This window comes from Venturia canescens, chromosome 1, assembly GCF_019457755.1.
Source record: "Venturia canescens isolate UGA chromosome 1, ASM1945775v1, whole genome shotgun sequence".
NCBI lineage: Eukaryota > Metazoa > Arthropoda > Insecta > Hymenoptera > Ichneumonidae > Venturia > Venturia canescens.
Genome location: NC_057421.1, coordinates 2,292,950 through 2,319,617, shown reverse-complemented (window position 1 = coordinate 2,319,617; position 26,668 = coordinate 2,292,950). Strand labels below are relative to the sequence as shown.

The following is a 26,668-nucleotide window of genomic DNA, read 5'->3' as shown; positions in this document are numbered from 1 at the left end:
ATGAATAATTCGGAAGCAATTTATTTATCGAAGCCTATGAAAATTGGGTCTGTAATAAAGAAAGTTAAAAAATAGTGACAATTGTGGTTAAATTCAAGAAAAATACGACGTCTGCGGTGTCTTACGTTGTGAGCTCTTCCTTATGAATAAACCGAACCACCGCGACGTTATAGACTTTTTTCCCTGGTCATCTTTCACTCGTGAAAACCTTTAGTTAAACATTTTGAATAGCATTTCATCCCACTGTCTCGCCTTAATGACCTAAATTCTGCCCTCATAAATAGTTTGTCCAATAAGCAGTACTGAAAGATATGAAAAAATTGGTATCTCAAGCTTCCTATTGTTGTCTTGTCTAGCCAACTTTTACACATAAAGTGTTTGGATGAATACGTTTTTCTTAAGGGAAACTTCTGATAGAATTTCATTGGTTCTGCGCCTTCGCACGATATCTTTGTAGATCTTTTGAACGAGCCGCGAAGTTTCTGGCATAGTCTGTAGCTATTGTTCCTGGCGGGGCGTCTAGTAAGACTGAACGATACACGAAACTTTCAGTGAACTGAGAATCTCTCGCTGTTGCTGATCTCTTTACTCTCTTTTACTATCTCTCTGTCGTTCTGCATCCTTCTCTCTCTTTCTCCCTTGATTTCGTCCTTGTATCTCGACCAATTTGCGTCTACCGAAACGACGAACGTGTACTCGTTACACGCCATTGTTCGCTCCTCCCGCTCCTGTCGACGACGTGTACTTTTTCCTCACTCTCGTCGTCGTTCTTTCTCTCTCTCTCTCTCCCATGTGCAAACGTTGGTATTTCCATTTACAGCGGTCCACTCGCTTCCTCTCTCAGTCTCTCTTCCAGGAGCGCCGTCTCTTCCCGATTCTTCTCTCAACATTTTTTCAAAGTTTTTCATTCCCTTTGATAGAACACTCGATGCTCAAGTGTACGCTTCAAGTTAAATATCCGATGATACAAACTTGAACGTAAAACCAAATTTGCAGTTAGGGAGTAAAAAAAAACATTATCTGATAGAATATTAATGCTCTGACAGGCCATTGATATTTATAAACGAATTTATATCCCATATGATTTTCCACGTATGTATTGTTTTGTGAAAAATCGTTTTTAGTTACTTTGATTACATATTTTTTCTCTTTAACGAGTTTAACGTACATCCCTCGCCCTCTCTCTCTTTCGGACTTTTTACGTTCCGGGGTCGGCAACTAGCTTTAACAACGCCGGCATCCATGGCTGGTTTACTGTTGAGGCTACTCTCCCATCGTTGCCACAAAGGCTCGCGACGCTTACACTTTGGATGTCTCAACCCTCTTATATGTCAGCATATACATGAAGCGCATTGTGAAGCATTAATTAGCGACCTGGCTATACGATCTAAGCGACTCACGTACAGATGACGCTACTTGCCCTCCCTTTAGCCTCCCTCGACCCTCTTCCTCTCTCTCTCTCTCTCTCTCTCTCTTTCTGCCTCTTTCGTTCTTTTTTACTCTTCTATAGTGTGTATTATTACGTGTAGCCAGTAGCGAAGAGAGCACTTGAAGCTGTAGTATATCCATTTTCAAGGGATATAATGACACCATTTTATAACCTCGAGGAGTAGAAGAGACACTTCCTCTTGTGCATTTTCAGACGAGAGCTTTATACCTTTTACTCGTTCACGAAGCACACGCATAGTATAATCGGAAACGAGATAACCATTTTTTTCATCCATTAAATTGTGATCATGTTACGATTATCCTACTATCGTTTATTCGATAACGGCATCAAGTGTTTTGACAAATGATGTTGGTACTCAATGTCTCCCAAACTGTGTAACTCTGCTACACTATTACCACATTACAATTAATGCGAAAAAAAAAAACTAGGCGACTATCAAGACTGAAGTCAGAGGTCCCTTCACCCTCGTTTGTCTCTCCTTAGACCAGATCGCTTGATCAGTTCACATTTAGCGTCTGAATGCACAATTAATTGACGAAAGACTTTTTTATTTGGTATCCAATCAAGAATGATGCGGTAGTGAAAAAAGTTCTTTGAAAAAGTACGAGAAAGCTGAAGATTCGAGTTATTGAAAGTATGCCACTGATGGATTTTTTAGCTTTCGTTTTTTTTTTTTTTTTTTCCAAAGCAGAAATGGTACAGATGCGATCGATAGTTCACGAAGAGTAAAATTTCGCTGATGCTGCCGATGTATTTTCTCGTACTACTGTCGAGTCGATGATCGGGTGAATTATCGGAAAGAAATTTCGAGGCTCATGTGAAAGGAGTTATTTTCCGTGAGGAACGAATCAGAAATCGACCGGCATAGAGGGTAACCTGATTCGCGTGAGCAAGGGTATCACAGGGAACGTTTGAATGTGATAGCACAGCGAGCCTGGAGGTAATATGATGAAAAAGTATTCTATACGTAGGTGTACAGTCAATCACATATCGTGGCGGTGTCGTACGAGTGAACGAGGTTTTACCAGGCAAGCTATTATATGTAACAAGGTCGAGACCGTACGCTTTAGATATCGCGGTGAAAAGAAGAAAAGTGTGCACTTCAAAAGATGTTCTATGAAACGAGATGAGAGAATCTTTCGTAGTCTCTCGTAAGAAAGGATCCTACGCAAGACATTTTTTATCATTATCAAACGCAAAAAAGGCCGGAATGAAAAGTTGCTTGAAAGAATCCTTATAATTCATGGGGCTTAACGCTCTTCCTATTTTTGTAACAAGAATACTTGTGACAATGCTGCTCCTTCTCTCTCTCCCGCTCGAGGCTCTTTTATTGAGCGAATATTCGCGATAAGCTTTTCTTGCAAAAATCCAAGTTGATTGAATCCGAGTGGCAATCTTAAGCGACATACTTCAGTAAAAAAAATCTCGTATAGTTCGTGCGTGCTCCGTTTTTTTGAATTGGAAGTAGCCCCGTGAAAGGAGAATTCCTCAAATGGTCTCGGTCCTACTACTTCAACTTTTTTGCCATTCAACTTGGCGATAGGAAACAAGAAAATTTTTGGATGTGTGTAAGGAGAGAGGACCTTCAACACCTCTACATATTCCATGGTAACTCAGGAAAATTATAAATGACGATGTAAATCGATTTTAACGAACATGGTTCGAACCAGCTGAGCACACAGTGAATCAAAATGAATCTCTGAATCTCTGCATCCTAGTTGGCTCGCCAAGACAATACGTCGGTAAAAATGTGAGGAAAAAATTTCAGAGCGGTTTCATTTGAAAAATTGTGGCAAAGGGGAGGAAATGGAGGAAATATCATTGTCGACAGGGAGCTTATAAAAAGCATCAGCAACCGGAGCAACCCAAACAGGGGGTCGCTATCCTTGCCGATATATTCGAGAACACGTAGCGGCTATTAGGCAAGATGGGCTCGACCGATTGCAAAGCAAGATTGTGCTCGAGAATTTAAGCCAGGGCTGAGTTGGCATGTTTCAGCCGGTGGGCTGTACGTCCGGAATATTGTAGAAACAGAGAGACAGAGGGGAAGAAGGGGAGAAAGCAGCTACCACAGTTATTAGATCCAGCAGACAAGTAAGCTCGCTATTCTTGGCTTATATGTTTGACTCGTTTGCACTCTTCGGTGCAACTATTTCTTGATAAGCATCTGAAATTTAGTGGAACCGTGAAAAACCTTTTTTCCTGAGTGGATGGATGAGTTAAAGTTTTTTTTTGCAAATGATTCCTTGAACTGGATCTAGAAACGTGGCAGGGTCTCGAGTTTAATTGTGATAAAATGGTAATTTCAAATATTGCACTCGCGCGTTAAGGATTTGTTTATATACATGGTTTATTGTATTAAAACGAAAAGTTCGAAAACGTTTTCCTTTGTCTGCAAGAAGCTTTCGAAAACTAAGGCTGAAAGTGTCTCTCTTTTTTTATCAACGTCATTACGGGATTTAATGAGGTCTAAAAGAGAAAAAGCCAAAAACGTGACCATTCGTAGATTTTTCTTTCCGATTCTTCTTTGCACTCGCTCGTGCTAAGCGTATCTTTCGCACATAGCTTTGTGTCCGTACAGAAAGAAACGTTCTACATCTTTCTTTTTCATTCATTCTCACATTCCGGACTACACTGAGTGTCTTTTTTTTTTTTTTTTTTTGAAAACTTTGTCACCCGGCGTCACGTGCACACGAGGGCTCGACGCTCTTTTTCTTGTGTACTTTCAAAATTAAACTTCTTCAGCTATCACTCGATTTAAGCACGAGCCGAAATTCAAAAAATTCCAACAGGAAATAGATCTAGTCATCTATCATTTTATCTGAATTATAAAGTGATGATTTTCAAAGAATTCGAGATAAAAAGGCTTTTCAGATGGAACCAGCGTGAATGTGCAAATGGAAACTTGTACGATGGATACAGACACGAGACGAAACTTATGACAAAAAGAACAATAAAGGGGAATGGGAAGAGAAAAGAAGAAAAAGACAGAGAGAGAGGGAGCGAGATGTCCAACGTTTCAAGCAGATAAAAATAATATGCAGTCCTGTGGGACGTCCTGGACACGACTGAAACGTTTTGCACTCACGATTACAAGCATGCTTTTGAGTGAGGTATGCGGAACATACGTGTTAGTCTTTTCGGGAAGCCAACAGGAGGGTAACCAGCGAGAGAAGGGTCTCACCATGGTACGTGGAGCGATTCGAACGTGACCCGGACACCGGTATATCCCTACGTATTTGCCACACGTACTGGTGAACGCTAAAAGTGCGAAGGGAAAGAGGAAGAGACACGGAGAAGAAAAAAAGTTTCGTTTGCCTTTTCTCTCGTGTTTTACCCGTAAATTTGCAACGAGCTTCGCCCCTCCTCGATGCAGTACCTTTTCCGGGACTGTTTTAGTACTTAAAACCACACCTGTTCAACCATTTGCTAATAAATACGTTATGCCACTTGATATTGAAGATGGTAAAACCTTTATTTGAATAAACGATAAAACGCCTTACAAAAATTGGTCTATTTTAGTACTTCGACGTTTTTTTTAATTGAACACAAGAGCAACATTGGTCTTGAAATTGAATAAATTGTCGGCAAAATAAATTATCGTAATGGAGAAAAAAAAGTAGTGCTTTTACTAAACTCAAGCAAAAGTGAACGTAGAAACAACTCGACGAATATGTTGGAAAATTAGTGAGGCATCGAAGACCCACAAGCTGATATTATCGATTAATTCGATAAAGATGCTGTAAGGAAAACTGGCAGCTCGACCATGCGACCGGAAACATGTTGCACCGTCCATAACGAATGAAAAACAGAGGCCGAAGGACGAAGAAAATTGAACAATATACTTTTCCTTCAAAACCAAACGCACGGCACGAAAGCTCCGGTAAAGAGGCTTCAACACCTCGAAAGCATTCAGGGAGATCATAAAACGAAAGAAAAACAGAGAGAGAGAGGCTGACTGACTATATATAGTTAAGACGATGGACAGAGACAATGTCAAGTGCAAGCGGGATACCCCGGAACCATTGATACTTAATTAACTCCTTCGGTAACTGAGTCTCAAAGGGAGAAGGGAAGAGAGCGAGAGAGAAAGCGAAGATCAAAGACCGAGTGGAGATCAAGACGCGAAGAAACGTCAAGTACAAACAGCTATTGGTTGACTAGGATATTTGGAATTCAACGCCAAATCCATGATCGTGGTTAATTAATTTTTATCCAACATTCAATTAATGAGTTCTGAAATATTAACTTATAAGGGTGTTTATTATTGCTGCCTATTAAAAAATAAGTAGAATGAATCTAGTAATCCAAAACCAAGGGTAAAAGTCATAAAATATTCTTCATAATTAACGTGTCCCAATCTTCAACGACACTCAGTTTATTAAAATATGATCGAAACTTGTTCAATGTTCATGTCCGAATATTATGATGAACGTTCGACTAGGAATTCGTAAGTTGTCAGTAAACGCCTTGTCACTTAGACCTTTAATATCAGAAGGCCGAGAACAGAAACGGCTTCGGGTAGAAAGTTCGGTACACATGAAAATCCCCTGGAACTCCGGAGCCTCATAAAGGAACAACTTGGGGGGATTCGGACGCTGAACCTGCTGCATTCCGCTAACTGGAAACGGAAAGCACTTACGAATTTGCGATATTCACGTTCATTTCAGCTAAATCGGCTTGCTATATACTCCCGCGCCTCCTCTCTCATTCAGCCGCACTCTCGTATTTTGTGAACGATACGTCATAAACTGACACGGTCGTTATTTCGGCGTTTACTTACTACGCTATATCGCTATGACTTGGACAGTACAAATTCCTCAATCATACGGTAAAACTTTGACTACTTTGAGTACTGACCCATCAAGATTCTCTTTTGTTCCTCTCAACTATTTGGCAATTCTCCAGGAATCACGCGGAGCAACGTTAAGGTAGATCGTGCCCGAAGGATCGTATTTTATGGGTGTCTAAATTGGGTCGATTTTTACTTCCTAATTGAAGATATTATCAGTTTAAATTCATGTCAGAGTTATTAATTCGAAATTGTAAATACATTTTTTCAACTTATCTTTTGGCGGATCAAGTTACAAGCCATTTATTAACCGGGGATCCATCACTGACTGAATACTAAAATACTATAGTTTCTTATGCAAAAAATCGCATTACAGAAAGCAAAGAGTAAACACAGAGGGAAATGGATCAAGAAAAAGGTGCCAAGCCAAAATGCCAAAATAAGGAAATACGTATAATAAGACAATCGTCTCGAATTTTTTCCCAGACCCTCATTATATACTTCATTGTTATAGTGTACTTTTTCATAAACTCCGTATTTTTTTACCCATAGTGTGTATTTTTCTTCATATTTAATCAAGTTTATCTCAATACCCAATAAGACGAACCCTTTAAATTTTGACATGCACGTGCAGTCGACTAGCCATTAAAACTCTGTAAATTTCAAGACTTTCTGCATAAAATCGTTTCGTGCATGAACTACCTTAAATTATAATTATAAAAATGATCAATCAGTTGACTAAATTCACGAAAATATTATCGGAAAAATAAAGATATCGTTTGTAAATGAAAAGCATGCATTAATAATGGTAACTTTAGATTCTTTGAACGAATATCCAGGAACGAATCGCATTTTCATGGAGCTCTTTGCCACGGTCAGCAAGAGTCAATGCCACCGAATATTATTTTCCATTTTCTCTTTTCAGCGTTCGCTTGGATATCAATTTCATATAATATAATTAAAAAGTGTAATAAAAGGATAACCTTCATCGTAGTTTCGTGGGTTCCGCTTTCCCAGGCGGCGGGGTTTGAAATCGGAAAGAGCTCAAGAGATATCAGAAAACGCGCGCGGTTTTCAACGTAGTTTTATATCCTCAACGTCAAATGAAATTGCGGTTCGAAAGAAACGGAGAACAAGCATTTGAGTGTGCGAGGAAAAGAACGCTCGGTGCCAGTGAGAAATTCGAACGTGGCGAACATGAAGACGTATTTGGATTGCGGCAACGAGAGAAGCCAAACGCATTCTCGTCTTTAGCCGAGTGGAAGTAGAAATCCGTACGTTGGACGGAGTGAGGGTTGGCTTTATCCACTCCCGGCTAAAGGGAAGCGAGTCGGTTATGGTCAGCCGAGCGTGGTGAACTTACAGACTCAGCTATATAGGGACACACCTCACAGTCGTCTCTCTTTTCAGATTTTACTTTTGATACTCTTACTGATCTCGAACTTGGCAGATATCGTACAATAATTGCTTATCGAACTTGCACCAAAGAACCTTTTCAACAATAAAGAAACCTTGACTTTTCGTTACTATTCGTGCCTCTGTATACACTTTTTAAGTATGTTTGCTGACGAGCATTCCATAAATATTGACGTATTAATGACACTCTCGAAACGAAGAAATGTAAAAAAAGTTGAAAACTTGGAGACGAGAGGTTAAAATTATTTGGAAAAAAGGTTAAAGAATAAACTTTCAAATAAAAGCATTGAATAATGTGCGAGGTAAACAAAACTGCATAAAATATTGAACGCCGTCAACAACGTAGTATGTCAAATTCAATCTCCATTCTATTAGTACAATGTATAAGATTTGCAGAGCCTGAAATCGTATAACAGTAGAAAAAATCAATTTCGTAGAATCCAGCAAAATAGTATTTCAACAAAAAAACAACGTCGGGTCCTCACGGTTCTGATTAATTCTACACTTGTCTTTGCACGAAGAAGAGAAAGTCTCCAGTGTGAAGGAATTTCTTGCATTTGAATGTATGAATAGAAGAATCGATGCAGTGAAATCCCAGAGGACAGAACTCGGGAGTGACGACAGTCCAAATTGGTAGCTCATACTGAAACTTCACGCAGTACACTTTGGATGACGGAGTACCAAGAGATTTCACTGAGCTTGGATAGACGCGCACTAAAGACCTCATCTTCATTCACCCGACTTTGCATACACTGAGAAACTCTAAATGCTGCTATTAACTAATTATAATTACTGAAAGTAGATAGGAGGGACAATCGTTGAGATGAGATATCTTGCCGGATGTAGACAAAAGATGTCTCCAAACCGGGGACGAACTGCAATCGATTCCTCTCGTAGTAGTTTCGACGCGAGTTAAAGAGCATTCCGGAGATGACGCGGAGCTTCATTACTCATATTGCCCACGACTTTATGCTTGTTCGAATGCGCTTTCCAACTTTTATGGACTGGCGTAACCAAAGCAAATTTTATTCGGTCGTTGATGGAACAAAACTTTTTGTATCGAATCAATAAAACGATCTTGACAAAGTGATTTTATCGAGAGCTGCTGACAATTCCGATTTTTCGCGCCAAAACGTTCGAAACTGTTCCGGCTCCAACGAATATTTCGCACCATCAAATCGTCGCAATAAACAAACGGACAAATCCAAGCCAGCAAGCGAGAAAAATCAACAATCTGGTCTGGGGATTGTCCAAAGTTGGCAACAAGGATGTCCGAAATTGTTGGTCCCGACAATCCAGCGGGTCCTGGTCTCGTTTCACCAGGAAATCGAATTCGTTATACGGGATAGGAGAGATGCGATCGTCGAAGCTGCGGACTTGGGGCTCTTCAGAGAGTTTCGAACAGCGAGGATGTTCTGTTACCCGCTGGCGCAACGACGCCGCAACCAAAGTGGGTTGGATATCGTTGATATATCTTGGTGAAACTGGAGAGCCCAAAGCGAATACACTTCTGGCTTCGCGCTACTCTGCCCCCCGCTCCAATACTCCATCTTTCTGTTCAATGGAAACGCACACAAGTTTAATTAAACTTGCTCAAGCTTTCGTTCAGTGGCAACCTTATCAGATAGTCGTGGAATGAGTTTCGCATACACCTTCGTATACGCTCGCTGTGCGCATACCGTGCCTCGATGTTGCGATGCTTCATCGATAATCATATAATTACGCGATTCTGTTACGTATACAATGTATCTATCACTGTGACAAACTTGACAAAGTTTCCAAATCTCTCACGGAAAGTGATCGAAAGATCTGCGCTTTTGGATGCTTCCAATTTTCGTATCTTCATTCGGTTTCAGAGCAGTTTTTCAATGTACGAAACGTCGTTTCCTGTTCCCCTGTACTATTATCGGAATGATAAGGAAGCTGGAAATTGGTCGGTAAATAAAGACACGAATTTTGTGTTTGCTATTGTCTTGTCAGGCTATTAACAATATAAAAATATCTTGGAAATTCGTTTGGCTTAAAAAACTAAAATTTCATGTCAACTACACAAGAAGATCATATACTTCCAGTCAGTACTCTGTACCAATTACGAATAGTTTTCAACTTCGATTGGTCATGTGACTTCGCGTATAGCTCTAATAAGGGTGGATGTTCACTCGTTCGCGTTCCCAGTCTTCTTTCTCATTTCTTGTTGCAACTGTTCCGTGTTATCCGACTTGAACAATACTGCACGAGCTTTCCTCATAGCACGTACGTCCTGAAGATATTCTATCTATTTACAGGTATATAGATATGTATTTAGAGGCTTTCTTCTGGTTGTATTTCATCTGTGGCGGCTACGGAGGCAGCGTGAGCGAATGGCCAAAGCCACGTCCAATTACATCTGGGATACGAAAATCCCTCTCCGTACGCTCGACTGCCCAATTGAAAAATAATAGAAACCCATACTACGCTTATTCCCCATCGATCGTTCCCCTGCGGATTCCCCACGGGAATATACACCATGGAACAAAAAAAAGCGTCCTATACCTATTTGCTTCGGTCATGTTCACCGTTCTCGAACGTTGGCCAACTCGACTCGATATGAGAAGAATAAAACCATAAATGGTAAGAACGCATCAACGAAACGTTAGTCTACACGTATACGTATGGACATGCACCAATTTGTGGAGGGAAAGAAACAAGACGAATCCCAACGTGGAGGTACATGGAATTTTGCAATTTCCATTCGAGCGAATTAAATAAGGGGGAAAAACGAAAATGGAAGAGGAAATATATTTCCCCACGTGTTCGAATATTTTGTTGGAAAACTGTTGGAGTTATTACGTTTTTCGGAGCGTCGAGCGTGTATAATGGGGAGGGATGAACAGAAACTTCACCGATTTTCATTTATATAACTGGATCGATGATGCGTGGATCATCAGGATCCAAAAAATTGACGAAAATCACAGTTTTTTTCCTGTTCAATCATAAGAATCGTCTTGGAGCGAGAATCCATGAGAGGCCACTTTGGAATCATGCATACCACGAGGCATCAACCGGTAATCAAAAACAAACAGTCGATATTCCTGGCACAGAAGAGGAGAACCGACGAGAGGAGAATCCACCTCGTATATACATATACGACGAATCGAATGAGAGAGCCCGAGCGGATATCACCTTTGGATTTACGAGTAACACGTAGCGCGTGCTTTCAATCCTGCACCGGGAGCAAATCGGGTGCGAGTTTTCGAGCAAATTGTCTGGCGGTGACAAACAGAACTAAGAAGGTGAAGGGAAAGTGGAAAAAGACGCTGGCGAGATTGGAGGAAAGCTCGATTTGATAGTTTTTTAACTGGTTTGGCGTAGTCGCAGACACAAAATTTAGCAACGCTTTCGAATTGCTTCCACAAGGAAAAGGACAGCTACCTAGGAACGTCCAGCGCGATACAGTTAAGAGGATGGATCAGTCGGTATATCGCAACCGTGAGTGCGAGAGAGATAGCTGCAAATTTCGAAATCGAAATTTTTTGACACAGTTTAACCGATTAAAAAAAGGCTCTGTCAGTCGATTTTCGCCATCGTTCTGCGTAGGCTGACAGAGCCTTTTTTTAATCGGTCAAACTGTGTCAGAGAATTTCAATTTCGAAAATTCCAAGTGAGGTTAGTCGACTGATCCATACTCTTAATAGTTTCATCAAGCAATACTTCCGTTGGAAAAACAATGACGAGAGTAGGATGAATTTGAAGAAACAGAAGAAGAAACGTACGCGATGGTTCGCACAGTTTGCACCATCTCCACGCTTTTGTATGTTCGTGACACATCGATCGGTGATATTTCACGAAGAACATCTCTCGTTATCTCTTACTTACGAGGTATTTCTGATGTAAGCTAATTAATGACTTCAACGGACCGAGCACTTGGCACTTTCGAAGCTATAAATGTCTAATCGCTATAGTGAGTCAGGACGTAAAAGTTTTGCGACAGGATATACTGTAACTGAGGGATGCTTTTGACGACCCTGCGGGTATGTACGTATATATTTGCTGACAGAGAGCTCCGCTCGAGTCCCCTCTCACTCGCTCGCTTCGAGCTACAACTTTTGGAATACTTGGAATTTGCCTTCGTCTCTTTCTCTATTCCCGAAGGTTTCTCGTATAACACCGGCGTCTAACTTACCCTTACCCAACGTCACAATTCCGATTATCCAATTGCTGCAATATTCAGCGTTTACGAAAAGTCTTTGCGAATGTAACTTTAAACAATTTACTATAACAGTCGTGACAAATCGTCGTCTATTTGCACAATGAAATTCTACAATCAATTGTTACTAACGGAATTAATCTACAGAATAACTAGCAATTACAGTAATTGTTAGCTATAACGCTCCTCTTACTTCTCCATGAATAGAAATAATTACCAAGTTGGCAATTCGCCGGAAAAATCGTATTCGATCCGAGTATACACCGTAGTCAGTGTGTGATCATCCAAGATGAAAAACAACTTGCTTAGAAGCAAGGAGAATGGTGGTGCACGCTCGTCCAGAGAAATCAACGCCGACAATTTCGTTGTTTGAAAAAGCATCGACGTGCGTTTGAAACGAAGCGAAAACAACGGTAAATATATGAAGAGTCATCATGCGATCATTAGAAGACGTTAATAAGAGGGAAAAGCAACTGGGCCGGAAAATTCCCTGTAGCTTCTTATCCCCGAGAATAGGCGGATGAGACCCTTGTCAAATGGCGTCACGAGTCTCGGGTATCTACAAACTATCCTGGTAATGGTCCAGGTTTGCGGTGTTTGGGAGAACGGTTAGTATATGTAGTTGCTCTCTTGTGCAATGTTGCCACAAGAGATTTTGCGGCAGGATGGTTGCCTCGGTGCTCCCTATGAATTTACGTTATGACGGATACATATAGAAGAGGAAATATTTGCCCAACGCAGGGACACGCGAAAAGCTTCCGAGCGAATTTCAAATAACATCGGAAACAAGATACCATTGGCACGAGGCATCCCCTAACAATCGGCAAATAAAAATTTTCACTGATAAATCCAAATAAATTTCATATTGACCCTTTATCTAGATTAATGGCGAGCAATCTATTGCGGAGCCCTGAAAAAATGACGATGGCTGAACGGAACGCGTTTCGTGAGAGCAAACATTTTTTTCTGTATACGAATGAAATTAGTTAAGTATAAAAACGTGACCGTTCGTGTCCGGTGACGGGTACGAGTACGTGGAAATGAATAATGTACACTATTAACAAGATTAAAACAGTTATAATTAAGCGAATGCGAGCAGGTAGCGGCGATTATTCCTCGAAAAAATTTCGTCGAATTTATTTTCGCTGTTTGCTGGAAGAACGCAACCACCAAAACTCTGCAAATTTGAGCTACCATTTTTTCCTGTATCGTCAATATTGTTTCATAGCACTTTCAACAGGATGTAACGAAACGGTGTAATAATGAAGCTCGTACAGAAACTATACGAAACCTATCCCGGCACAGATATATTTCGACATTAGACACTGCGGCTCAGCAACGAAAACAGAAGAGCGAGCAGCGAGCAGCGAGTCATTTGATATTTGACCAAACCCACAGTCCATCCGATTCGGACGTTCCACCGAGGGCCTTTTTCTTTCGAGTTTCCGTTTTATCTGCGAGCCATTTGAACACTTTTTTACGTCGTTTACTAACCAAATACGTGGGCTCGTGCGATGTCGAGAATGTAGGAGCGATTGTAACATGAGATTTCGCCAACAGATGAAAGAAAAATCTGTGCCAAAAGAAAAGAGAAATGAACGAACGTAGGGCTAGATAAATTCGAGATGGTGAATGTACTTCCATCATTATTTTGGAGCGCGTGACAAACATTTTTGATAATTGACAAAATGGAACGGGGGATAAAAACTTTGGAAGTCTCATGCCCACATAGAACCCTAATTTCGGATCGACGCTGCAAAAATCTGAAAGAAACTGACACGAACCGGCTGCAGAAATGAATCGATGCGCAAAATATTCTCTATTCCCCAGATTTTTAGAACAAAATCAATCCGCCGAGTATTTCACAAAGGATTATGGGATATTCCGTTGCCCGGTATTATGTAACCCGATATTATAAATGTTGTTGAAAGCGGATCGCAGCGAGCCCCAAGTTATAAGTATAATTATGTAAACTCCATTGAAGGGATTTGAGCGTACAAGCCGCGGACATGAGGGCTGGCCGGCCATTCGGGTTCATATTCCCCAAGCATTATATTGAGAGATTCACCCTTTTCGGGAGGGAGGCACCGAACTGCATACAAAGTCACGACCCTTTACCGCACTCGCGTATAACCGGCCCGTACTATCGACCGTCCATAAATCGCTATCAGATCGCTCAGACTTTTCTCTAACGAATTCTCTTCAAACTTTTGGGGAAATACTCACCGGCCTGCCGTGTCACACAGTCGCCAATGAAAGCGAATCGAAGGACCATGCAAGAGTGGGACAGAAAAAAGCAATGAGAAAGAGACGAGCTCTCGTGTTCAGCCCCCACTCCTTCTCCTTCTGGAGAGCTGTGTACGATGTGGTATTTTCCAGATGAGCGTTAATTAATAATTTAATCGAAGAGCCTGTTCCGGACCTGTGCGGAGCAACAGCACCAGCCACCACCACAATCAGGAGCGGATCGTAGCGGTGGCTGATACCGGAGCAGTGCGCTCTATGGATCCGGTGCTATAGAAGCTCTAATTAAAACCAAGCCCCCTTTCCGCTCCTCGCACGCGGATGCTGCATGTATCGGGCTTCCACATTCCATCATAACGACCCTTCATACACACTCTTTCTCTCCAACTTTTTCGGCATGAAAATCGAATAGCAAAAGCTCAAATCCCTCATCTTCGTCGTATCGCTGCAGCATCGTATGAGCAAATGGTGAGCAAAATAGCCTTTGCAGTCGTCAGGTCAACTCAGTCATATTGCGAATGGAGAAGTTTGTCAACGAGAGTTTGCGTGTCTGTACAGTGAGGACCGACCAAAGTTTTGAAAAAATGAATTAAAAACTGGAACTCAACGATGTAATTGTGCTGTTACTTCCTGCACAACAATATGGCTACTGCGTGAGATCCTCTCCGGTATGAGACTCGACGGAAACACGGATCATCCTTCATTTCCGTTAGTGGTCGAGAGAACAGTTTCTTTTGGGCAGACAAGTGAGTAGAGTAAGGCAGTTGTAATGAACGTGCAAGAATAAGGGAGACGGTCATTAATCGCGTGCTCCGGTCCTCTAGAAATGCATGAACTCATTTCCCAAAAGTACATTAAGCAAGAGGTCGGAGCGCTGCGACGCTGTTGGATAAAGCCGAGAGGGTTGTTTTACGAAAACTGGAGAAAGAGAGGAAGAGCCACTCGTGCCACGAGACCAGAAACTGCGGTTGGGAATGTGGAAGCGGGTCGTATTAGTCGATGGACAGTCTTTGATCATATTTTCATGAAGAAACTACCACGAGCAATTTTATGTTGCACGATATTTTGGAAAACTATTAACATCGTTTTTCGATGGGGAATTTTATTAAAATTCACTAAATGCGGGAAGTTTGAGTTTGAATCGTAATTTAACAATGATAATTTACGGGGAGCGAATGGATTTAAATTCAACAAAATATCGTTCGACTTATCGGAACGTACTCGTTTGTGGAAAGTTGACGAATCATCCGTATTGAGAAAAAGAGAGAGAGAAAAGAAGTGGCACTGCGGCGATGTGAACTTGAAAACCGTAGTGGAAAGGTTTGGGCATTGATGAAGTGGAATCATATGAATGACATGCCACCAAAATTTTTAAAGACAACGTCAATAAAATTCCATTGCCATTAAAATTAAGTATGCAAGAAAATACGATTGGAAATGATGGAAAATGACTTGAAACCAAATGTTATCAAACGCGTGTTTATTTTGTGTATGCAAACATAAAAATCCCCCAAACATGAATTCCCTCGCCTGACTGAGCCCGAACTGCAACCAGATTTGATCCATTCGCCTGAATCTTGAGAAAAATAACATTGGTGGCAAATATGCCTGAAGAAAATCTCGTGTTTGAATGTATTCAAAGCCGTCGTCATGTTTAATAGAATATTAAAGATGGAAATAATAATAAAAAAAAAGAGTTTCAACTTTAATACGCATTTTGGGAAAAATTTCGAGAGAAATACAGGGAAACGTACCGATTACGTACGAAAGGAGATGAGTGCACGGCTGCTCCGTTCGTCTACTTTGCTATTCAGAAGCGTGTGCACAAGGCGAAATGTCATCGTCTCCGTTCACGCAATTCGTGCACTGATGCATAGTCGATTTTAAAGTCGTTGCTGTGAAAAGTACGAAGGAATTTTCAAACTGGTTCCAAAGACCCTCCTCGACCGAATGTATGAATACAGAAAGCGTTCGAAAGGAAGGAGAAAGAAGGGATGAAATAGGGGTGCAACAGTGCTTAGCTTCGCTGGGGAATCTCTCAGCCTCGTTCGAAATCGGAAAAGCAACAGCAGCGCGATGCTTTCTACGTAAGTCAAATTTGCTCATGATAATGTGACTTTCCTCGAGGAGGCGGAGAAAGAAAACGCGAAATGGTCACACCTCTTGAAGTAGAGTGCCATCAAAGTACTCACGATTCAAATATTGGAAATTTAAGAACGACATTGTTTGAATTATTTATTTGAAAAACCGAGTTCAATCGCGTCGAACGGTCGCTGCATTTTTCTCGATATTCCTCGCTCTCGGAAAAATTGTACTTCTCACGTTTATTTCAATCCTCGGACATTTTTTGAACAAATCTAATTCGAAAAACGGCAACATTCGAGATTTACCGAGAAACAAAAATGGAAATATTAGACTAGAGTCTCTCGTTTCCATCTGGTTTCAAAAATCATCAAAAATCGTTTCCATAACATTCAATTGATTACAGCTTCGTGTGGTGGGTATTGCGGCTTCACAAATTCTTGATTTTTTTCCCTCCCGATCGTGACTATTTGGAACTCTGTAGCTCAATTTGCATCGGAGAATTGCGCATTGTTTCGCACACATTTTCATGTTTGTTTTTTTTCGCAATCCGTATCTAGTGGCACTAACAATACTGATGTGGAGTTTGGTGACCTTTCAGAGCGTCGTTACTTCTGTATGGTTGTCGGATCATTACTTTTTGTTGATAATACGTCACTCAAGTGCTCTAATTGACTTGATTAAAATACTCCCTAACTAATAGTACCGAAAAGATTTTGATTTCGCTGATACTCGGCGAAAGGGTGTCTCGAACGAACTTTTAAATTTTCGAGACGCATCCATCCACGCACCAGATTGTTTTGGCTGTGTAATAAGTCAAATTTTCGCCTGGCATCGTCGGACACCTTGGATGTCTGGAATATTCAAATATTCTAAAAATTCAAATTTCCTTTTGCAATTAGAAATGCTATCCGGACGGTGGTTAGCTCATGGAGATATAGTATATTACGACCCTAGGCCCGAAAGTTCGATTTCCTGGCATGTGCAATATGAAGGCCGAGGCGAAGCCGAGGCCTTCATGTCGCATATGCCAGGTACTATTTTTCTTGATCCCATAGCCGAAAGTACGTTTAATAATTACTAGCAATCGCGAGGGGGGGGGGGGGGGGGGGGGACATTAAAAACATAAACAAAAAGTAAAAAAACACACACGAAAATATCACACAATAATACAACAATATTACTAGTACAAATAAATAATTCGCTGATAAATGTCTGATTTGAAGTCCCATGATAGTTAACAATTTCTATCAAGAGACTCGGTAGAGTTTGACAGCCCTGTCGTCTGCTGGCTATGAATATTTCCCGCTATACTTGACAATTTATATGAAAATGTGCTTTTCTATGAACCTGGAATCTAGAAATACAACATTATTTCGGACGACCATATTCATTTTATTAGTCCGGTTATATTATTTTTTGTTTTCGCATCTGGACGAACAAATGTATGTTATTCGTCCGGGTTCATGGCAGTATAGCTCATAACATAAATGATGAAAGCTACGCTATACGCGCCCTCTTGAAGCAAATAATGATGCTTGGCAACGAATAAACAAAATCATGGCAACGAATACAGGCTTCACATTCATATATCGTCTTTTTTCTGCCCTCCGGGCCGAAGTTGCCGCATTCCGCCTGCGTCGGACAGAAAAATCGTATACACTCCACGGGAGTGAAATTAGACCACCTCAAACCGCGTTCTTATCACCCTCGCCTTCGGCTCGGGTGACAATTCTGCCCGCGGTTTGAAGTAGTCTATTTTCCCTCCCTAGGTGTGTAATATACTATTTAAGAAAGGATCATCGGCCGCAAAAATATCGTCAGAGCGCACTGAAGTTAGCCGAGTCAGCCGGCCACGAAAAATGCTCTTCCCGGCCTGAAATGCGGCCGGAAAGTGCTTACTTTCGGCTAGGGAAGCAAGAATAGTATATTTCCATCAGTTCGAAAATAGTTTCCCTTTCTTATTTATAAGGTTTCAGTAATGATCGTTTTTGTTCCTTTGTTATTGTATTTAACACCCAGATTTTTCAGGTTTGCATTTTTCTTTTTATTGTCCACTGAAACTAGTCTTCTCTTTATTCGTTGATTTTCGAACGATGTAACCTTTCGATTCCATTTCCCACTCAACTTCGGGCCGTGGCCACGTCATCTTGGCGCTGTCATATTCCGGTGGGTTTATTTTAAACTAGGGCTTAGAAATTACGCCGGACACATAAGTCTGAAACTTGTCCGAACTTGGAAGAATTTCAATAAATGACGATTCACAGTCGGTAAAATCATCGTTCATTCGAGCTGATCGGGCATTGATGCGTAATAGTGTACGTTCTATGATGTATTTATTTTACGAATTCACGAATATTGTGGTTGATCAACTCAACGAGTGAAAATCAGCCTTTGGATTTTTTTTATTTACAGAGGTCGGCTCATCTTACCTTCCAAGTCTTCAGCAGCAAAGAAGTGCCATTGTTCTACGTCTAAATACATACGAATCATTTCCTTGGCATGCGCCCTTTGGTAGTACTCAAACGATTAAAGAAATCTCACCTGAAACAGAGAAAAAAAGAAGAAAATTGTTAACGTTGAAGATTTTCACTTTAGGTGTATCAAGATAAATATACACACATCTATAGGAGATAAAAATATAGTCGAGTTTAAAAAAAAGTGGAAAGCTCGGTGCGAAGAAAGAGTCGAGTACGACAAACTCCGGAGTATAAGGCGAAAAGTACACACAGAATCGTTCTCGGTTTCTACTTTCGTGTGTACTTTGGGCCATTGTAACTTTGGCTTTCCAAAAAAAGTGGTGCTCACGGTCCTACTACTTTCGGTGTATGAAACTTCCAGTCTATGAAAAGTGCGGGCTCGAAATCGAGAAAACTATCTTTTCATATCGCTGTCGCTTACTCTACTTCAGCAAAGATTATCAAAGCACTTTTAACAAACTTCGCGTCGTTTTCCTCGCGAATCACGATGCTTTTATGAGCGTGGTGTCGGTGCCCGAGTACCCTTGAAAATCCTTTTTCAAGTCGATCTCCTCACCACGAGCAGTTGGCTATTTGGAAATTTTGAGGGTTGCATCAAAACCAGGGAAACACCATTCGTTCACAAAGTTCTCGCAAGAATGTCACTTTCGAAGGATTTCATTCAATATCAATGATCCATGAAAACTTGTTCCGAGAGTCATCGCGAGTCACCTAAATTACAGCGAGTATCAAAATACCTAAAAGCGAAACGAACCATTCGATATTAAGGTTAGTTAGAAAAATGGAACCTTCCAAAACTTCAAGTCACATACAAACTTAATTGTGTTAAAAACTCCGCAAAATTCTTTTCAGCTTTCAATAATTTCAAGTTCGAAAGTTCTTCTCTCAGCCGTTGGTGTGGCTGCGTTAACACGTTAACGCCGAAAGGGTATTAGAACTTGCAGAAGCATTTTCCTGTAAACTCGTTTTCGTTGAAGCACTCGAACGTACGAGGTACAATAGTACGTCAATAGGCATAGGTTAAAATCCGTGTGACGTGGGAACCGACGCCAAAGTGTTGGTATACGATGCGCACACAGCCGGTACATGAGGTTGGGACGGTGCTGCAGTTACGATGCAACAGTGAGTGCGTCGTCAATGTCACACGCATCTCAGCGTCAATATTTCACTCTTCATTCTCTTTCTCTCTTCTCTGGTTATCCAACGCAGCACTGTACGTCAGAGTCGAGAGCCACAAATGAGAAAGTGAGAATGGCCGATATGTAATTACGAAAAAACGGAATAGCCGAGCAGGTTCGTCCGATCGGAGCGACGACTCGTGCAACTTCATTGTCCTCGCGTAACCGTCAACACCGTTAATTGACCTTTTTCCATTCGAAAGGAACGTTACAACCGAATTACGCATTTAGAGCATTCGTCGCCACTATTTGTATCACGTGAAGTACTCGCGATTTATCTCCACCATTCGAATGTTAAATTAACGAGTTAGATTTGCAACGGGATTGGTGGCTTTTTCGTGAGATTAACTCGACCTTGTGATAAAAGTGGGCTCCGAACGGTGGTTTCCCGAAGTGCTGGTGAATTCCATTTTGTTTTGATGTTGAATGCAGAATGAGGGAAAACATGTTCCGCCTGAAGCCACAGTACTAGCTGAAGAACGAGCGAAGTTCCTCAGACGTCTCGAGTATCATGCTTCGCCAAGTTTCTGCCGGAAATGCTCATACGCGTGTACATCCTCCCGTTTACAATCGCACTACCAATTTCATCTTTATCATGGAAGCCTGTAAGCATTCCATCGAAACTTGCTTTAGCGGAGTGTATCAGCGTCGGGTGGAGTTGAGCGCCCGCTTCTTTTTACCTCGTAGCGATGACTGATACGTCATTTTCCACTTAGGCCTCGGCGATAATTATATCGTGAAGAATAAATATAGTGTGCGTGACGCGATCGGAGCGTGTCCTGGATAATGAAGAAGAAGCGAGAGCAAGGAAAACAAAGAAATTGCACGATGGAAGTGCGGGGGTGCTGCTGAAGTGCTCACGGCCGTTCGTTGAACGGACAGAAAGAAAATATAAGCAAAGGCAAACGGATGGTGTGTGGGAAGGGAAAAAAATGACGATGGAACTCGGAGAATCGAAGTGGGAACACTGCCAATGGATAAGCTTAAGTTAAACTGTGTGGAGATAAGGAAGAAGCGAGAAACAAAACGGCTCGAACGTGTCTTCGTTTCTGTTACTAATAGCTGGGGTATCCCAGTGTACCAACCATTACAACCTGTTGAATTCTAGTACCCCAACCTTCAACGGATACGTGTACAACTGCGAACTCAACCCAGTAAAGAGAAACTCGAGTACGAAAGTTCCAAGATAACTTCAGTCTCGGTCATAGCTCCGAACTCTCACGTTCATTCATCATTCTTATCACTCGTCTCAACGAATGTAGCATTCAATCGATTTTAATGGTCGAATCGGATTTCGAACAACCATTTTTCTTAATGAGTATAAAAATAATGAAACTAGAAGACGTTAGAACGTCAGCAAATACGATCAGTTGACCAGTACTTTTCAAAAAGAGGAAACTCTCACGAATATTCAATCATCATGTATCAGAACTACTGACCCCAAGTTCACGTACTCTATAGACGAACTTTTATGCAACTGTTACCTACACTAGTAGGGTGTTTGTAATCGCGATGGAGCACGCTGCGTTCAATTGGAGATTGTTGATCAGCAGTTCAATGATCACAGTCCTACCGGACTAACGTCATCGAAGAACTTGAACTTGTTGGATTATAACTGGAGATGAAGAAACTTCAATATGTGAATGAAGCATTTTGTTTCACTGGGCCAGCAAATAGAGCAGGGTGATGTGCAACACCGCCAGCTGCAAGGAACTCAATCTTACTTTGTCAGGTTCTCAAGTCGCTAAGGATTTGCCCATTTGATCAAACTGATCGTTTTTCACGAAAGCGACACCTTAAGAACGTTCACGAGTGAATCGATTTTCTATAGATTTTCTTAAAATTTAGATGACACACTATTTATAGCTTCCTTAACGTACTTGCAAAATTTTGAAGACCATGCCCGTACCAAAGTGGTGATATTCGTTGTTGAAGTTGGGAAATTTAACATGCAAGGTATAGGCAAATCATGAATTTGAGAGACATTCTAATTCATAGCAGTCACAATTTTCTATTGTATTTCATAAAAAAATGCATCATGATAGATATTGATATTAGGAATAAAATATAAAAAAAATAGCGATGCTCAGCCGTGTCGTTCATACGTGGTAACGATTCAAAGCTATAAATTTGACAATTTTGCGAGCGTGCCACGGCATGAAAGGGATGACGCCGTTATGTAGCGGCAACACTGCCGGGCGACGGTACGTAAGGGCAAGGGGGGGGGGGGGGGGGGCTACACGTGCATGCACACTGGCAGGAATTTATTTTCATGATATTCAACGATTTATCTCATAAAAAGTTGTCAATTTAAGCATTTATGGCTACACATTTTGCTTCTCATTTTTGGAAATTTTTTGGGAATGACACTTTTTTATAAGAATAAGTTGTTCATACATATGAATGTTCAATTTAGCAATCGAGATTATAAATATTAAAATGAGGTATGAAAAATTATCAACAATAACAAATAAATTAATTTATACAAAATGGAATACTACTGAAAGTACGTGGCAGGCAAGCAAGGTTGCCAGATCTCCGCATCGCTCTAAGGATACTTGTATTAGTGTATATTTATAGGGTGCGCCAGAGCCTTATTCGTATTAGTGCATAGAGAATACGGAAATTTTGTCTTCGATTATCAGTCGTGAACGTCCTTAACCCTCTCAGACCGAGACCTATTTCGCGTTGACGGAAAATGATTCCCTTCACAATTTTGTCTCAAAATATTTTCTAGTTTCCGAATCCATTGTGACATTTCAGTTTTTTTGTTGGGAAATATGAATTTTTGAATGTTTGCTGCGCGCAGCAGCTTGGGGAATAAAATCAGGAAAATTTACCAATTAATCTAGCACCGAATATCTTAAATACATCATATTAGCTTTCCTTTGAAAGGAAATAACGTTTGGAGTACGAAAAAAAAAAATGTGTACTCACTTTTCTATTGCGATAACTAAAGCACCTTTTCACACAACGCCAACTCAACATGAAACGCCGACTTCATATTGATATTTCGATGGGTTAAAGCAGTTTATCTCTTGGTATAGGAGTATCTATGGTGCAATCTAACCTTGCTTGATGGAAATAGGCAGTTAGAACCCCGACCTTACTGACCGATGCAGTTTTATTGGGCCTGGAAGCGCGTGTTGCGTAGAAGCAACATACGGTCTGAGAGGGTTAAAGAAGCAACCGCAATGATCGATACGAATATTTAACATGAAATCAGAGGAGCTGAAGCCGCTTTTGACATCTGCGGATGACGCAATGTTTATTTTGAATCAGGTTGAAGGTGTTTACTATCAGAATCACAATTTCTGGCGGACCAACCAAGAATAAGCAGTAGCAACAATAATTATGTCGGTTAGGACAATTATTAGGCGTTGTGGAAATCTGTACAACTCGGCAAGACATGATTAGATACGATTGCACGTGGCGTACAAATGTTTTACTCAAAGTCTAGCAATGTATCGGTGCAGACAGCTTTGTATCGGTGCGGTGATGGTGACCGCAAGCGGGATGCCGCTGTAGGTGGACAATGGCGGCTCGCCACATTGGGGCCATCACCCGCTCTTTCCCTTTCTCTCTCTCTCTCTCGCTCTCTTCTCAACTGTCCCTGTCCAGACGATGTTGCGGACCTCACTTTATCCTGTTTCTGTCGTTGGGCTCTCTTCTCTCGTCTGTAATTGTCCAACAAACTGCCTAACCGAACAGTACGATTTCTGCTCATTTGCACATGTTACACAGTCCTTGTTGCGATACCTCGCTTAATCATTATAATAACACTAATTGATGAGTTTGAACGAGTGAAACGATTTGGGAAACATCAACATATTAATGAAAATTCGACCCATCGAAGACTCGCCAACAGGCACCTGCAGCAGTCAATGAACCAATTCTTCAGTGACAGTGACACTCAGTACGATTGCCCTTGAGCTAGAATTTTGAAAAGAACGTTCTGAGCCCAAAGGAAAACGAAATGAAAGAATGGAAAAACGATTCTGACTTTTCGGTTCAACCGCGTTATTTTACGAATAATCCAATACTGGTCATGCGTCGAGTAAAAAATATCAGCCCGCGTTGAGTAACGATGGAGAACGCTTCTCTTAAAAGTAAAAATAAGATTTCCAATAATTCCTGTCATCAGTGAACCCCGAAGGTCCTTTAAATTTAGGAGAGCAATATTACGATAGTCGATAAACGTGAATAACTTACAAAATATAAAAGTGTATTATCATCGTTTTTTTCGCCCAATGTACTGCACTATTGCCAGCAACGAAAACATATTTATTTATTTATTTTTTTTTATTAGATTTTTATTTTATTTTTCATTTTTAGATTTTTTAGATTACATTTAGATAGACATATAATTTGTTAGATAAATTTACTAATTTCTGATTCAAAATTAGATGCAGCAAGCAGGCAGACATTCGAGAGATCAATCGCAGTGATGGAGTCTCAAATAATCTATGTATCGAGGGGAAAAATAATAATCAGATAATTTTATTGGTCTCTGTACAATAAGCTGGTGGAAATATTGAAGGATTCGCTTGAAAGGCAATGGATTGATAGTTGGTAGAAAAATGGTTAGTATTACAAGTATTGGCAGAGGTCTGAGCACAAATTTTTTACACGAAAATCGTGCTCCGTATCGGAATGGGATATGGGCGAAAAAAGCGTTCAGCATTTACGGGGCTGGACCACATCGAAGATAAATATATGTTTATGCCGTCGCGATCGGTGGTTTGACCGAGCGGATTATAACCGCGTATATGTTACACATATTTATGGATAACCAGTGAGACGGAATTGGGAAAGATATTTTCAGGAGGCTAGCTATCCGCATTTGAATTCCGAAGATCTGGATCTTCCGAAGAATATTTTTGCCATTTCACAAAATCGTAGCTCGCGATGCTCCTCTCGAATTCGTGTGAAATCCTTGAAAAGGAAAAATTTTCCGTTATGCCGTCGTATTCTCGTTTTTTGCCATTTCTTCTTCATCGCACTTTATTTTATTTTCTTCTCGAGTTCTTCCGGCGATTCCGAAACGACCAGAGTTGTTCATTCGAATAAAGAGAAACGTTGCTTGTTCGTCCTGAGCTGGACCTCGCAAGTAGAATTATGAAGACACCTTAGAGTATAAAAAGTAAGTAAAAAATAAATAAAAATGAAGAAAAAGAAAAGAAAATAAAGAAAGGAAGAAAAAAGAATAGAAAAAAAGCTCGCAAAGTACAGGCTATGTGCGGAAAAGCCAAGTGAACTGCTGGGCTTTTCTCTTTTCCGCGATCGTTTCTCGGCTGTCACATTACCTCGACAGGTACGGTTACGTTTTCTTTACTACGGCAGGGTGTCCTCCGAACTCGCACCATCGCCCTTTCAGGACGACTTCTCTCGTTTTTTCCAGCATCCATTTTTTTCCTCTTCTTTACACTCTACGAAGCTCCCTCGCTTGTGCTTTTCTGTTCGCGGACCTGACGACTTTTCCGACTTCTCAGAGAGCTTACTCTTCCTCTTTCTCGCGTTTCTTCGTCATACAACTATTTTCAACAGCCTGATAAAATGAAAGCAAGAATTTCGCGTCGAGCGTAAATTCGTACGACCATCTAACGTTACCGGATAAATCCTCTCATTCGTTTCACGCGTTGTATTACGACATTAAGAGGTGAATTCTTCGCCTGAAAGCTTCCGTGATAAATAATTTCATCGTGATAAAGGGTACAGCAGAAGTATAAGTTTTCACGACGTACCAATGCACCGGGATTTTGTTGTATGATTATTATTGTATTGTTTTAAATCGCTCTTGCTGTTACGTGTTTATAAAGTGTTAATTCGAGTGTTCGCGCGACGCATTTATCTCAAGAAGACGAACCTACAGCATCGTACTTTCTTGAAAGGCAGTTCTTTTTGAATGACAAAATAAATAAATAATCTAATTATTTTCATGTTCGAATGCCCGCTCTTTCAGAAATTGATCACTGAAGAATGAGGGACTGAAAATTCTCGTGGGCTTCGTGCGAACTCGATATTCCGAGGAAAATAAAACAACCAAACAAATCCGAGTGTTTAAACAGGATGCATAATCGGATTTCGCTGTTTGAAAAGTACCTCGATAATTGGGTGAAAATGTGAAAATGTTTTTCCAATTTTCAGAATTCATAGCTTTTAATCTCACAGGAATATAATAAAAAATCAATAATTCAATCGGCTTGAAATATATCGTAAAATTTGTTAAATAAAAGAAAATTCAGTTTTTTATCATTGTTCCTGGTAGAATATTTTGTTAAACACTCGTACCAATTAAAAATAATAGGATTTGAAAATGAAACTCGAACGTGAAATATCTGCTGTATAGGAATTAATACGTATTTAGAAACATGCTCGTACGTCAGTGTGAGTACACCCAGTAAGCTGACTACGCGACACGTTAATGACAGGAAACCAGTAATATGAACTTGACGGGTCGGTACCGCACTGCGTGAGTATTCTCGTACGGCAGCAGTAGTATCGATGCGTCTATATCGACCACAAGGCCCAACAACGATGGGCGGCGGACGGATGCAACGACGTCAGAGTATATCCATAGCAGAGCGTGCGCGGGCGATCCCTGTGCACCGGCATTATACCGTAGCATTACCGAAATTTGGCGGATCATCACGAGCGGCTAAAAGGCGAGGAGAAATCATCGAACGTAGCGTCGTTATAAATCCGTTCGTGTGCATTTGGGGAAACGGTTTTCAAGTCTACAGTGTCAAACTTTGGGTGATGAAAAAATGAAAAATCTGAGAAATGTAATAACAATTAAAACTGAAACACTGACGGCGAGTGTACTTTGCTCGGATGCTC

The 26,668-nt window shown here is 40.8% G+C and overlaps 1 protein-coding gene across 5 annotated transcripts in view; it reads right to left on the bottom strand.

Moving 5' to 3' along the window:
• heph (polypyrimidine tract-binding protein 1 heph) overlaps positions 1-26,668 on the bottom strand; it is a 248,599-nt gene that overhangs the window by 121,082 nt on the left and 100,849 nt on the right. Inside the window, exon 2 of one of the 5 annotated variants that reach the window (XM_043433213.1) lies at positions 18,603-18,714. The exons of the other annotated variants lie outside the window; for them this stretch is intronic. The gene's annotated coding sequence lies outside the window, so the exon portion shown is untranslated. The remainder of the gene's footprint in view (positions 1-18,602; positions 18,715-26,668) is intronic. 5 annotated transcript variants of the gene reach the window in all.